This window comes from Misgurnus anguillicaudatus, chromosome 13, assembly GCF_027580225.2.
Source record: "Misgurnus anguillicaudatus chromosome 13, ASM2758022v2, whole genome shotgun sequence".
In the NCBI taxonomy this organism is placed as follows: domain Eukaryota; kingdom Metazoa; phylum Chordata; class Actinopteri; order Cypriniformes; family Cobitidae; genus Misgurnus; species Misgurnus anguillicaudatus.
In genome coordinates this window covers 26,274,421-26,287,693 of record NC_073349.2, presented here as the reverse complement: position 1 = coordinate 26,287,693, position 13,273 = coordinate 26,274,421, and the positions used below count along the sequence as shown (strand labels likewise).

The following is a 13,273-nucleotide window of genomic DNA, read 5'->3' as shown; positions in this document are numbered from 1 at the left end:
CTTCATGCTAGCTTGTGCTTCTCTGTTGTAATCTGTGCTTTGCTATAAGTTCCCAAACTCCCTTTTAGCAATGAAAAACATCCACAGGTTGAGATTCAGGAACACAATACCAGTTTTTTCCAGACTTGCAGTTTGTGGCGGCGCATTCGCGATGCGCACATCCGCATATATGCTTAAATGCAACTGAAATGAGGCTCAGCGGAACGCGTCGACTGACGCCACGGGTGTTGAAACTGTCATGTGAGATAGAGGTAGTGATAAACATAATGTGCAAACATCTATTTGTGGTGGTCAATTTTTTTGTGGCGGACAAACAATAAATGAATGTATGTGGAGCATTCCAACAATGCTCCCACTTGTACACTGAAAAAAAAAATCCTTTCAATTTACGTAATTTTAATGTGTACATCGGTCCCACATGATCCGATTGTTTAAAACCAAAATAATTTTCTCAAATTAATTTTTATGTGTCAGACCAAAACATTTTAATTACTTTAAGTAGTCTAATAGAAATATGTTGACTCAAAGTGCTATTTCTCTTTACTATAACACATTTATTTTGTAATGTTTAAGTAATTTTATTATGTAAGGGGACTAGATTTTCATCTGTAATTCCAACATGCTTTTTTAATGCTTATATTATGGGATTATGTAACTCTAAAGCAATTTCATTATGTCTCTGGCACCAGAATAATCACCCATAATTATCCAAATGTTATTTATTTTTTTTTAAATACAAAATACATTTGCATTGGCATAAAAAGCAAAGAGTTTTGTACAAATGTTTAGTGATATTGAGGCAAACCACTGCCTTCAGATCATCAATTCATTTAAATCACTACACATTAATTCATTAACAGTCAATAACTATTACAACAATCAGCACATGCAGTACATACATAAAGGGGCAATTTCCCAAACAGGTTGTAGATTAAGCCATGACTAGGCCCTAGTTATATTAGGATATTTTTACAAAAATAAAGTTTACAAACAAACCTACCTTACAAAAACAACACTGGAGTACATTTTTAGACAAAACAATGGCACTGATATATGGCATTGCAAAAGTCTGGGACTAGGAAAAGCCCCATCTGTGAAACTGACCCAAATGTTTAAAATAGTTACTATCACAGTAGATTTAGAAGTGCTAAAACACAAACACTGCATTCCAAAGAGACATGCAAAACAGTAAGTACTATTATTTATAAAATGGATTTACAAACTGGAAAATATCACTCCTTCAGAAAGTCAGAGCTACAGCATTTATAAACTTTTAATCAAAGATTAAACAAAAAAAAAATACAACACCCTTTCCCAAAATCGACTCTGAGCAGCAAACTGTTAATGTTTTAATAAGAGAAAACACTTAAAACAGACAAAAAAGTCAAAAATGAGCAGCACAGTCTTTCTGATCCTTTCACTGAAAGAAACTGTTCGTTAAAGTTACTCTCAATGCAGTTTGGATTTCCTCAAAAATAAAGCGGAGATCAGGATAGGTCAGGTTTAAGGCATACATCAGCTCAAACACGATGTTGCAACACCTTCATGGCTTCCAGGACTATACAAAGATCCTCTTCTTCATCACAAGCAGCATGTTGTTTGAGAGCACAAATCCCAACATTGGTGTCTTCAAATGACCTCACTGATGCTGACTTCATCCATGCCCTGTACAAAACAAACAAATGTAGTTAAAGAAACAGAAAAAAGGTTACTGTTACAATAAAAGTGTCATTGGAAATTAGTACAATGCAAACAAATATAAATGTAAGTATACAGACCCAAGTGCATTGCCACAGCATGTTACAATTGGTTACAAATACATGGGTTACAAAGCAAGGCAGCTGCACTGTCCACTGCTCTGGGTGTGTGTGTGTGTTCACTAGGGATGCTCAGATCGATCGGCCGATAATGGCATTAAATGACTCGATCGGTGCTCGCTAAATCTGCCGATCTCATAAACCGATCTTTCTGTTTACTTTTGTCATCAAAAGGATCCTGAATGTGGCTGCAATTAAAGACATTTTTTTACGTAGCACGAGCATTTTTACAACCCTTTGCTCATGTGCGGCGTGCAGATTTGTATGTCTCTCTTTGCCTTTACAGAGATATGCGCATTTTCTATGAGGACGTGCTCCGGTCAACAGCGCGAGGCGTCTTCACATCCCCATCAAACAGCGTATACAACACATATCTATCACGGACAATTGCATCCTCATGCCAAAAGTTTCTTATTTGCATGCGTCTTAAAGTTTTGGGCGTTTAAACTTTTATTTTCCTCACAGCTGCTTGTCTGCGTTCAGCCGCCGCCCACACACACAGCAGCCTGTCATCAGTGCACGTGAACGGAGCGATCTCTCTCTCACGTCTTAAAGCTGCAGTAACCTAACACCTCGTTCAGACAGCCAGCGACATTATCGCTGTGTGTCGCTTGTCTCTTTCAATGAGGCGTTTCTAAATCTGCTTGTGATAAACAAATGAGTACCATCCACGCCAATAACTGACGAGAGAAGGATGACGTGAACTCCACTGCTTTGTTCTTATTGGTAGTCGCTCCCGAAAGTCGCTCGACATTTGCATAAAGTTAAACTTTTCTTAACTTTCTCGCGTCGCTGGACACGCCCATACGGTCGCCAACGGTCACTGTCGCTCGTGTCGCCGGAAGTCGCCAGGTTTCCATTGAAATGAATGAGATCGCGTCGCTCTGCTACTGCTTGTCGTTGGCTGTCTGAACGAGGGGTAATTCATCTCTCAATAAAATCACTCTCTGCTCTTGACTAAAGAACTTTTATACTTCATACGAATGCGTGTATATTTAATTAATACAGTAAAGTCTGTGAAGTGTTTTATTTTCAGTACTTTTAGGAGACATAAGCCTTTTTAAAGCCATATTAATTTTCTCTATGCAGAATAAATATTTGTTGTGCTTATTTATTTGAGTCACTATTAAAACAATAATATACCTAATTACTGCAAGTAATATAACAAAGGCAACATCCGTGGTATTATTTTATCTAGAAAAAATGTAACAGTTACAGTCATCAAAGAGCTTGCATATCAGCTTTAAAAAAATCAGAATCGGTATCGGCCGATCACGAAGATTACAAATCGGTGATCGTATCGGCTGCAAAAATCCTGATCGGAGCATCCCTAGTGTTCACTACACTGGAATGAGTTAAACAAAGAGGCCACGTTTCGAGTGTGTGCTACCACACCTGACAATCACATCAAAAGTGAATTATCTCATTTTCTCACTCTCATGTTGTTACAGACCTGTATAAATGTCTTTGTTCTGACAAACATGAAGGAAGATATTTATTTTGAGAAATGTTTGCAACCAAACTGTTCATGAGCCCCATTCACTTCAATAGTATTATTTTTCCCCACTATGGAAGTGAATGGGGCTTATGATTGGTTTGGTTACAAACATTCCTCAAAATATCTTCCTTAGTGTTCATCAGAACAAAGACATTTATACAGGTTTGTAACAACATGATAGGGAGTAAGTGATGAGAATTTTTATTTTTGGGTGAACTACCCCTTTAAATCTTCCCAGGTGTTTTAATGACCCTTGTGCCAAAAGATGTTGTAACTAAAACATACTAAACGTTCTGTACTTCCAACAATGTTTACACATTTTTATGTCTATGAATCTATATTACTTACTTCTGTCATTTGATCATTAATTGTTTGAAGTCTTTTTGCTAGCTGTCCTCCTTTCTGATAGAAGAGTTTCATCAGGTTTTTTGGATTGGAGGTCCAGGTGACACGCAGGAACATTAGACAGTAGTGATTCTTTTAAATTCAGCATTTATCTGAAAACAGATTAACCAACCATTGTATATTTGAGTACTGCGAGTAAAAGAATAATACATGTATATTAGTTACAAAAATAAGATATAGCTCCTAACAGCAGTACAAAAGTGAAAGAAATGACTTACCAATGCTTTTGAGTGTGTAGCGCATGCAAGGATGATGGACCTATAAGAGGAAATATTCAGAGGTGAAATCAACACAAAACCTCAAATGATTAAGGTCACACATACACAGAGCAATAATGAAGTATTATATCTGTCATAGGACGCAATGTTGGACAAAATTAGATCTTAAAACAACAAGGTTCTCTTCTGAAAACGTCAGCTTTAAGGTGTGGCACTTCAAAGCGGTTTTTTTTCCAGTTAATATAACTTACCAGACGTCACGCGAGACATTTTAAAAAAGCTTTTTCTAATAGAATCAAGTGTTGCTCGTGGCGTAGCGAAGTCATGAATAACTGACGCGGGTCTGTTCATCTGATTAAGCAGACCGTTTGTTTCATACACAATGTCATTATTAATTTAGTCAATTGATATTATCTGGTAAATTACATGTATAACGTTACTCTGGACAGAATAACTTTTGGTTAGCGTTTTATTTGTCCTGATACGTTTCCATAGAACAGCTGAGTAAAAAGTGCCTCAAAAGTCAACTCAAAGCTGACAGTTTTCAACTCGGATAAAACTACCAAACGTGAAATAACGTTAAACAGCTGACATTTTTAAAACGCTGTTTTTCTTTATGAGCTTGACTGACTGTCAACTTACTCCACCAACCTCCTCCAAACTAATATTTACTACAAGTCATTGCAATGGCTACATATTGTAAACAAAAATAGTCTATCTAGTGAAGATATATCACGTATGAAGCGAACATAAATAAATAATATAACTTACTTTAATAACGTGGTGTCCGTCTGAGAGAGTTCTTCTGACTGACTGACTGCTGCTGAGTCTTCATTTTGGCGCCCAAAACAAACGATCTTTATTCTTCTTTTATGGCAATCGATGTCCTTCTCATTGAGCTATACTGCCCCTGCTGCTCAGGAGGTGCCGTTTTGTGTGCAAACACAATTTTATTGCTTTAAGTTTTCAATTCAATCAATTTTAATCAATGTGAGAATAATGTGTTCATTTTACATTCAAACAAAACATTTTAATCCTAATCAATAAAATTATGTTTACACAAGGAATATAAATATTTTGTGTTGCATATACATGTTTATTTTATTTAAATTCAAAGACCCACTAAGTCCATTTTTTTCAGTGTATGATGTCACAGCAGTAGGCAGCGCAAATATAATGACACGCATATAATCCCTCCCACTTCGAAGTGTTCCTAAACTCAATGGAAAAGCTAACCAAGCCAAAGTGAGGTGAGCTGGCCTGACATGACCCGACCTAAACCGTGGGGTACATATGCAATGAAAAAGCACCATATGCGTTTCGAAAGGGCCGTTGGTTGCATTCCCACATTGCACCTTTAAAACAAACCAGTATCAGTGTCAGGCTAATTTGTCTGTATTTTATGACTTTGCTATTTTGTATGCATTTGTACAAAAAATATAATTATTATAAAAATCAATATGAATATCAATGAACCACATGCCTAACTCCGCCCCTAACTCCAACGCCACAGGGGAGACAGCAAATCATGCAAAAACGTACGAATGTGGTCTGATGCATAAATATGAATTACCATGAGATTGTTTTGCTTAAATTACAACCCAACAGGTTAGGTTCATTCCTTTCCACCCAGCATTTTTAAGGGTGTAGTTTCCGTTGCTGGTTTTTTAGGTGGCAGCTACATTCGTCTCTATAATCCCACATAACAGCCAACGTTGAATACTACGAATAAAAAAAGGTCAGCCAAAAGTGCCCACCTGCTGGCCTCTTCTGCTTTCCATCATACCCCTAGGCTAGGAAGACCACTGGGCTGTTATTGGTCAGCATGTGTCCTCAAATTTATGATGGAGACGTATCGGCGCCTATTTCGTTTTAAAAGTCGTCTTGAGTTTCCTGGCCAAGCTGGATGTGTGGAGAGTGCTAATCCACTCGCATTCAAGAAAGACACGTTCAGACGCTGGCCCGCGGCCACTCATTTTAACCCACAGAGCACCGAGCAGAACGTAGGCCGCATAACCGTGACATGGCACAATGGAGACTTGAGTTACAGCATCCCTAGGGAACCGAGTATGATTATCTGGCAGAGTTTGAAACTAGAGGGCAACAGCATGCACAGACCAGCCGCGTGTAGGCCAACCCAGCTGGCAACGAGAGGATCGGGCACATCTGTCCGATGAAAACGCCGGACCGTTCCATGCATCTCAATTATAAAGTGTCAGAGCGTATGACTGATATTACTTTCAGGAGAGCTGATCTTTGCGGGAAGGATTTTTTCTGTTGAATACCCGTGAAATTTGCTGGCTTTCAGGGGAGACAGTGAAGTTCTCGAAATATTTTGGCAAATAATTTAAAAAACTGGCATGCTATGTAAGGAAAGGGAAAAAATAGACGATCCTGCTGCAGAGCGATGCCATTAAATCTACATTAAATGAATTTAAAGGCACTTTTTATTAATTGTGCAATGCAATTTTAACCAGGGGGGGTCATGCACCATTTTTTAAAGGGACAATCCACTTTTTTTAAATATGCTAATTTCCAGCTCCCCTAGAGTTAAACATTTGATTCTTACTGTTTTAAAATCCATTCAGCTGATCTCCGGGTCTGGCGCTAGCACTTTTAGCATAGCTTAGCACAATCCATTGAATCTGATTAGACCATTAGCATCGGGCAAAAAAAATAACCAAAGAGTTTCGATATTTTTCCTATTTAAAACTTGACTCTTCTGTAGCTACATCATGTACTAAGACTGACAGAAAATTAAAAGCTGCAATTTTCTAGGCATATATGGCTAGGAACTATACTCTCATTCTGGCATAATAATCAAGGGCTTTGATGCCGTAACAATGCTGCAGCAGGCGTAGTGATATTACGCACTGCCCAAAAATAGTCCCCTGACACCGAAAGTAACCAAGGGGACTATTTTCGTCTGCTGCGTAATATCACTATGCCTACTGCAGCCATGTTACATCAGCAAAGTCACTGATTATTACGCCAGTTTGAGAGTATAGTTCCTAGCCATATATGCCTAGAAAATTGCAGCTTTTAATTTTCTGTCAGTCTTAGTACACAATGTAACTACAGAAGAGTCAAGTTTTAAATAGGAAAAATAACAAAACTCTTTGGTTATTTTTTTAGCGTGATGCTAATGGTTAATCAGATTCAATGGATTGTGCTAAGCGATCCTAAAAGTGCTAGCGCCAGACCCAGAGATCAGCTGAATAGATTTCAAACTGTAAGAATCAAATGTTTAACTCTAGGGGAGCTGGAAAATGAGCATATTCTCAAAAAAAGTGAGTGTCCCTTTAAGGGGGAAAGGTGTGCAGAGCTCACAGAAACTTCCACTTACATTTCTAACAATCTGAGCCTCTGCCTCATGTGAAAACCACCAAAATAAATGTGATGATTCATTTTTGTCAAATACAATTATTTCAATCAGAATAATGACAAATTGGCATCATATTTACATCTGAAATGGCATTTTATGTTTATTTACGTTCTGTTTAATGACTTGTTTAATTGTGCCATAATGCATTTGCACACAACTGCGTTATGTTATAAAATAAATGTAATTTTAAATCCATAAACAATGAAAATGACACGTGATTTATTTTAATGATTAATACTGCAAAAGCAATTATGCTGTAATCTACACTTATATTTGTTAACTTTTTATTTTAATGCAAATATTAAAAACTTAAAAAAATATGTTTATATAAAACTATTAGAAGAACGCATTTTTCCACTAAATTTTACCTCATATGTGAGGTATACATGATAACATTTTTGCAGTTTAATGAACTGTGTAATATTTAATCCCTTTTCACTAACATTTAAACTTTAAAGAAAATCCCAAAATGGGGTGTTAAATAGCAGTTTTGATTAAATATAAAACAAAACATTCATAAAAACTTTTCACACCCTGTTCAAACTCGCAGTAGTGAGCATTTGGTCTCTCCACCAGAGGCGTCTTTCTCACCCTCCCTTTTCCATTTTCCTCTCTCTCTTCAAAATCCTCTAGTATTTTCGCAAAGGATTTATATAGATACCACAACACTTTCTTTTTATTTGTTTGGCATAGATGTAAGTGTTGCTTTTCGAAATGTTATGAACCGCTTCAGCACACTGCATTTGATTAGTAATCCTTAGAAGGGCGTGAGTAAAAACAGTACATAAAAATTTGTGTTGCGTGTTTCCACGCATGGCCTCTTGGGTTCAGCGTGTGTGCACATGGTTTCCTTTAGTCTTCAACACAGAGCTGCATCACATGGGAACAGCTTCAAAAAGTTGACGATGCAGACTCAAATGTTTACTTTCAGCTTGTTTTTGTGGAAAACATCTGTGATAAGGAGCCATCATATATGTGTTGGATAAGGAGCAATACACAACAACAAAATGCATTGATATGCTCATAGCATGATTGTCTTTAATTAAGAAAAATAACTAATAAGTTGTTTTAATAAAATGTTTAATGATTCCACATATATTGGACCATAAACAATTCAAAACAATCTCAAAAGATGCTTTTAAATGGATGCCAAACTATGTGAAAATGTATGACAGATGTGTTGCCTTGGCAACAGCAAGGTCACCCGAAGCCTGGCTTTATGAGGAAAGCTCATCAGTTTTCTGTGTGTGCTGCCCAGTGGTTTACGCCGGGAGGATATTGCAAAGAGAAAAATGAAGGGGTCCGGGGTGACCGGAAACAACAGTGGCACTGCTGGGTCCACTTAGTGCCCTGCTGGAGGCTTCTGCAATGTCTTGCTGTTTTGGGTTCCTCATCATAAATCCAGGTAAGGACGGGCCCTTTAAGAGGGTCAGAGGGCTAATGTTCAGGGACAACATATATAGAGGAACCTGTGGCAAATTGTGACACCGGGAAGTTGTTACAAGGGCTATTTCAGTAACAACTGAGTCCAATTGTGCGCAAATGCGTGTTATACTAGCAGTGGGTTTCAAAACATAAACTAAAATAATTCTATCATATTTTAGGTAGGAAACAGTAGAGAGAATAAAAACAGGCTGGCATACATTCAGGTAAGGGTCAGCTGTTATAAAGGCAGGCTGAATTGAAAACTGAAAGGATGAATTGTGTTCACAAGACTATACAATTTATTAATTGCAGTATTTGTTAAAGGCGGAGTCCATGATGAATGACAGCCAATGTTGATATTTGAAATCACCTAAACAAACACGCCCCTACCCCAATAGAATCTGGACCTTCTGTTGATAGACCCGCCCCACACATACGCAACCCGGCATTTGATTTGATTTGACTGGCTATAAGTGTGTTTTGGTAGTCGGCCCGTCTCCTTTTCCAAAGCGTTTTTCAAACATTGTGGACTCCGCCTTTAACAATTATTTTGTTCGCATTACTGTTCTCTTCCAAATTGTTGCTTTTAAAATTTGTAATACTTTAAAAGTCTACTTACAGGAATAATACACACATTAAATGGATTGTAAAAAAAATGTAAATAACTTAAAATTGGAAACTTAAATTCAGATACTTTTAAGTTTAATAGCTAAAAGTGATACAACTCATTACTTTTAATGACTTTTAATCAATTCAAGTTAAAGTAGAGCGTTGATGAATATTCTTTTGAGTAAAAAGTGTGACTAATGGTCCCAATCTTGACTAATTATGTTAAACATTATCTATAAGAGAAGGGCAACAATAATAATTTTAAACATTTTATATAATGGTAGCCAAATGTCTGAGACAATATTAAAAATATGGGATCTTGGAAATTGGAGGTTTTTCAAAAAACAGAAGTTTGAAATATTTCGAGGCAATCAATCAAATTTCTAGCATTGACAGTTAACACAATGTAATAAATTATTTGCTGCCTTAAATTTTTGGTTTAATTAACTCAGATTTACAAGTCAATTTAACTTAATATTATTTACCTTGACAAAAGATGAGTTGTTATAACATATAAAATATAGTTAAAATAAGTCATCTTTATTTTATAAGGTACAGGAACTTATCCCTTGTCAAGATAACTAATTAATAGTAAGTTGAAATGACTGGTAAATCTGAGTTGATTCAACAAAAACATTTTTAAGGCGGCAAAGGTTTTTGTTTACAACAATTCTTATAATTGCTTTTGCAGAAGCTCACATTATTACCAACATAGACAACATTATCAAACCATGCCGGAGTATCATCATTGTAAAACTTGTGCATGTAAAGTATAATGAAAATATCGGGACATTCTGAAATGTATCCTTTTTTAACATGTATAACCCCTGCTGGAAAAACCAGCATACCAGCAAGACCAGCATTGTTTTGGTGCTGGTTCAGCATGGACATCCCCAAAAGGTGGACTTAAGGTGCACTGGGTAATTTATATTTAAAATATTTATAAATGCGCTGTAAGCACAGCATCACACATTTAAAAAAAAGTAAAAGTTTTTAGGGTAAAACAGGCGATTTATTTGCTGATTAGAAATGAGTGTCTGATTATTGGTCAGATTTCCGCTGGTCACGTGACCTCTCAATATGGCGCCAACAGGTGGAAGAAACTCAAGCCCGTGCAGACCTATGTGAAATATGTGCATCTATTTAACTGAAGTTTCATCTCACGTGAGTGCATCTTTAATCGATAATAAATACAATTACATTACATAACAAAATATCAAATGTTGCGACCCAATTTTGCTAGTTGTTTATTTTTATTATTTTTTTTAGAGATGCAGCCAATTTGCAATTGCTTTCAACAAATTAGTCCTATGGTAATTTTGAATGTATGATATCACACATGTGTGTTGTCAAAGTTACCACAGAAGTAGTTTACGTTTTTATGAACATCTTTAACTTAACCTATGTATCTTTGTTTAGTTAATGTGGCTGTGATTGATATTTAATTGACATTTATACAAGTAATCTGTGTTTATTTAGTCCATGCGGTTTTAACTTTTGAAAAACGCATTTATATTTCGACCATTCATCTAGGTCGTATTTCAGCAGGCCTGCGTGCGTAATACTGCCCCCTGCCTTTTCCAACAGGGATTCCATTCAATCCAATATACAATCAGATTCAACCTATAAAAGACATATTTCAATAAATTGTAAAAATGTTAGGTGAAATGTAAGTTTCGGTGTGTTTATCGTCGAGTGTGATTGGACTCGGTTTCGCTGACAAACGTCTGTTAGTATATCAGTTGAGTTGGCACCGTCGGGACAGGGGCCAAATGTCTCTCTATACAGAGTTATGAGCTTGTGAATGAAGACAGATGGGGTACTTAGGGGCATGTTCACTCCTGTAAATAGCCACGCTGAATGTAATGCACTCCTATTTTTATTTGATGTTTGTAATTGTGACTTCTAACGTTCATTCAACACTATATTTGTGTCGTGAACGTAAATGTTAAATCAGACTGATCATAATCCAGTGAACATACTATGTATAATTATTGAAAAGATAATTGGATGTCTAAAGCATATTGAACATCTTAAAATGAATGAAAGTAGTCGGCTATTAGGATTAAGTATCCGAAATAGTTTGAATGAATATTTTATTTTTTCCGCATTTTTCTTTATCGTCAGTGTTTATGTTAATTAATTTAGACTAAATTCATATCAAAGTTTACGTTTACTGAAGAGATGTAAAACTGTTTTAAATTGCTTTATTGTCATTAGACTGAGGTCTGATTTTCATATATTGGCGGACGCACGAGGGCGCTATAATGGAGTTTTGTAGTTGACATCATCAGTCTTGTTTAATGATGACAGTACAAGCTGTTATATAGAAACTTTCCTTGCAAGCGTACTTGGAAAATAATAAATACATCGTGCTAGCAACACCAGAAGTGAAGGATTGTGAAAGACTTATGAATACAGGTCAAGTTGTATAACTTGTCAAGTAGGCTGGTTTGTTTTACGATATTTTGGTTTAATCATTCTTTCAGGAAATATGATGCATCAAAGTTTCATAATATTTATAATATATATGCCTCCGCAGTCAAAATAATAAAATAAAAGCTTTGTGAAAAGAAACAGTAATACACAAAAATGTAATAAAATATTCTTATTCTTTTATTTTATTTAAAGAGTAACCTATTGTAACAGTTTTGACTGGTATGTTTGGCATAAAATAGGCAACTATAGTACATTTCTGACATGCACATATCAAAACTGTAAATTGAAGGCCTCTCATTGGTCAAAATGTAGACACAATGTATCTCCAATTTATCTCACTAAAAACTTATAGCTACCTAATAAAAGCTTAACATTTAGTGCAGCTCAGGGTCATTTCTAATGATTTTATACTAAATATATAAGTATATTCACAATATATAGCCACAGTGAAAGTTTCTCACAGTATACCTGCTGACAGTTATTTATTAAAATAGATAATAGAAATGAGTTAAGACTTTTTCAATTATTTTAATAGCAATGTCGAGTTGAAAGTGCTGCCACCAGAGGGCGCTTGTGGATCAGTGTGAAACACGTGCCAAAGCCTTTAAAATGTGTGAGAGCTTTATTATTATCCTCATGTAGTGTTCATTTCATTTCCTTGGCAAGTAAAATAAAGATTTGGATATAAATACACCCTTGATGTCCTAAATTAAGGCAGTTAAAACATGAAAAACTAGTTCTTGCATTATAAATATTAAGACATATTCTAGAAATATGGATTTTCAGAAATGCATGTTTTTTTAGATGGTTTGACTCCAGGTTTCAAAAATCAAATGTCAAATTTTAAACATTACTACTTGCTATGATACATATATTTTTAAATAACAAGTTAGACTAACAGGTGATAAACAAACAAACAGACAAACACAATAATGTCCATTTCACCCTTTCATTTTTGTAATTTAGACATTAAAATGTTATGTCCCACAAAGAATGTAAGTGTAGATCATCAAAATAAATTACAGGCTTTTTAAATGTAAAACTCCCCCATCCCTTAGTTCATGGGCTCGATTCAGTGTATAAAATGTAAAGATTAAATGCACTGTAAGTTGCTTTGGATAAAAGCATCTGCCAAATGGATGTAAATGTTAATGCTTAAACAAATGATTATTTAACTTTTGTCTATGCAGCCATTTTCAATCTCTAACTTCCAAATCTAATTCATATTACACAGGATCAAAATACCATCCCGGTTTAAATTAGCGGAGGCTTAGGTGAGGCTTATAAATCAAAGCTTTTGAGTCTGTACGGCAAAGTCGTAATTTTTCTTGGCCGCGTCTTTGTGTCTTCAGCACGTCTTGTGTTTTTGGATGTCATGTATTTTAATAAATGCCTCTTTTTGTTCCAAGCAAGTAGCATAGCTCACCTAGTCTCAAGCCACAGGTATGTTTGTTTTTGTGAAGAACATTTCCAGAGG

General features: G+C 35.9%; 2 long non-coding RNA genes across 3 annotated transcripts in view; one reads left to right on the top strand and one right to left on the bottom strand.

Annotated features, from left to right (window-relative positions):
* Window positions 1-801: 801 nt before the first annotated feature.
* On the bottom strand, window positions 802-5,053 carry LOC129419013 (uncharacterized). Its single transcript, XR_012372962.1, has 4 exons — window positions 4,710-5,053; window positions 3,939-3,978; window positions 3,664-3,812; window positions 802-1,665 (listed from the first exon to the last, which is right to left on the bottom strand). It is a non-coding gene; the product is annotated as an uncharacterized lncRNA (long non-coding RNA).
* Window positions 5,054-8,571: 3,518 nt separating this feature from the next.
* The window catches only part of LOC129430334 (uncharacterized), a 113,840-nt gene continuing 109,138 nt past the window's right edge, over window positions 8,572-13,273 (top strand). The window contains exon 1 of one of the 2 annotated variants that reach the window (XR_012372959.1): window positions 8,572-8,728. This is a non-coding gene — a long non-coding RNA (uncharacterized lncRNA). Of the gene's footprint in view, window positions 8,729-10,402; window positions 10,522-13,273 lie in introns of those variants that run through there. The other variant, XR_012372958.1, reaches the window with a different exon arrangement.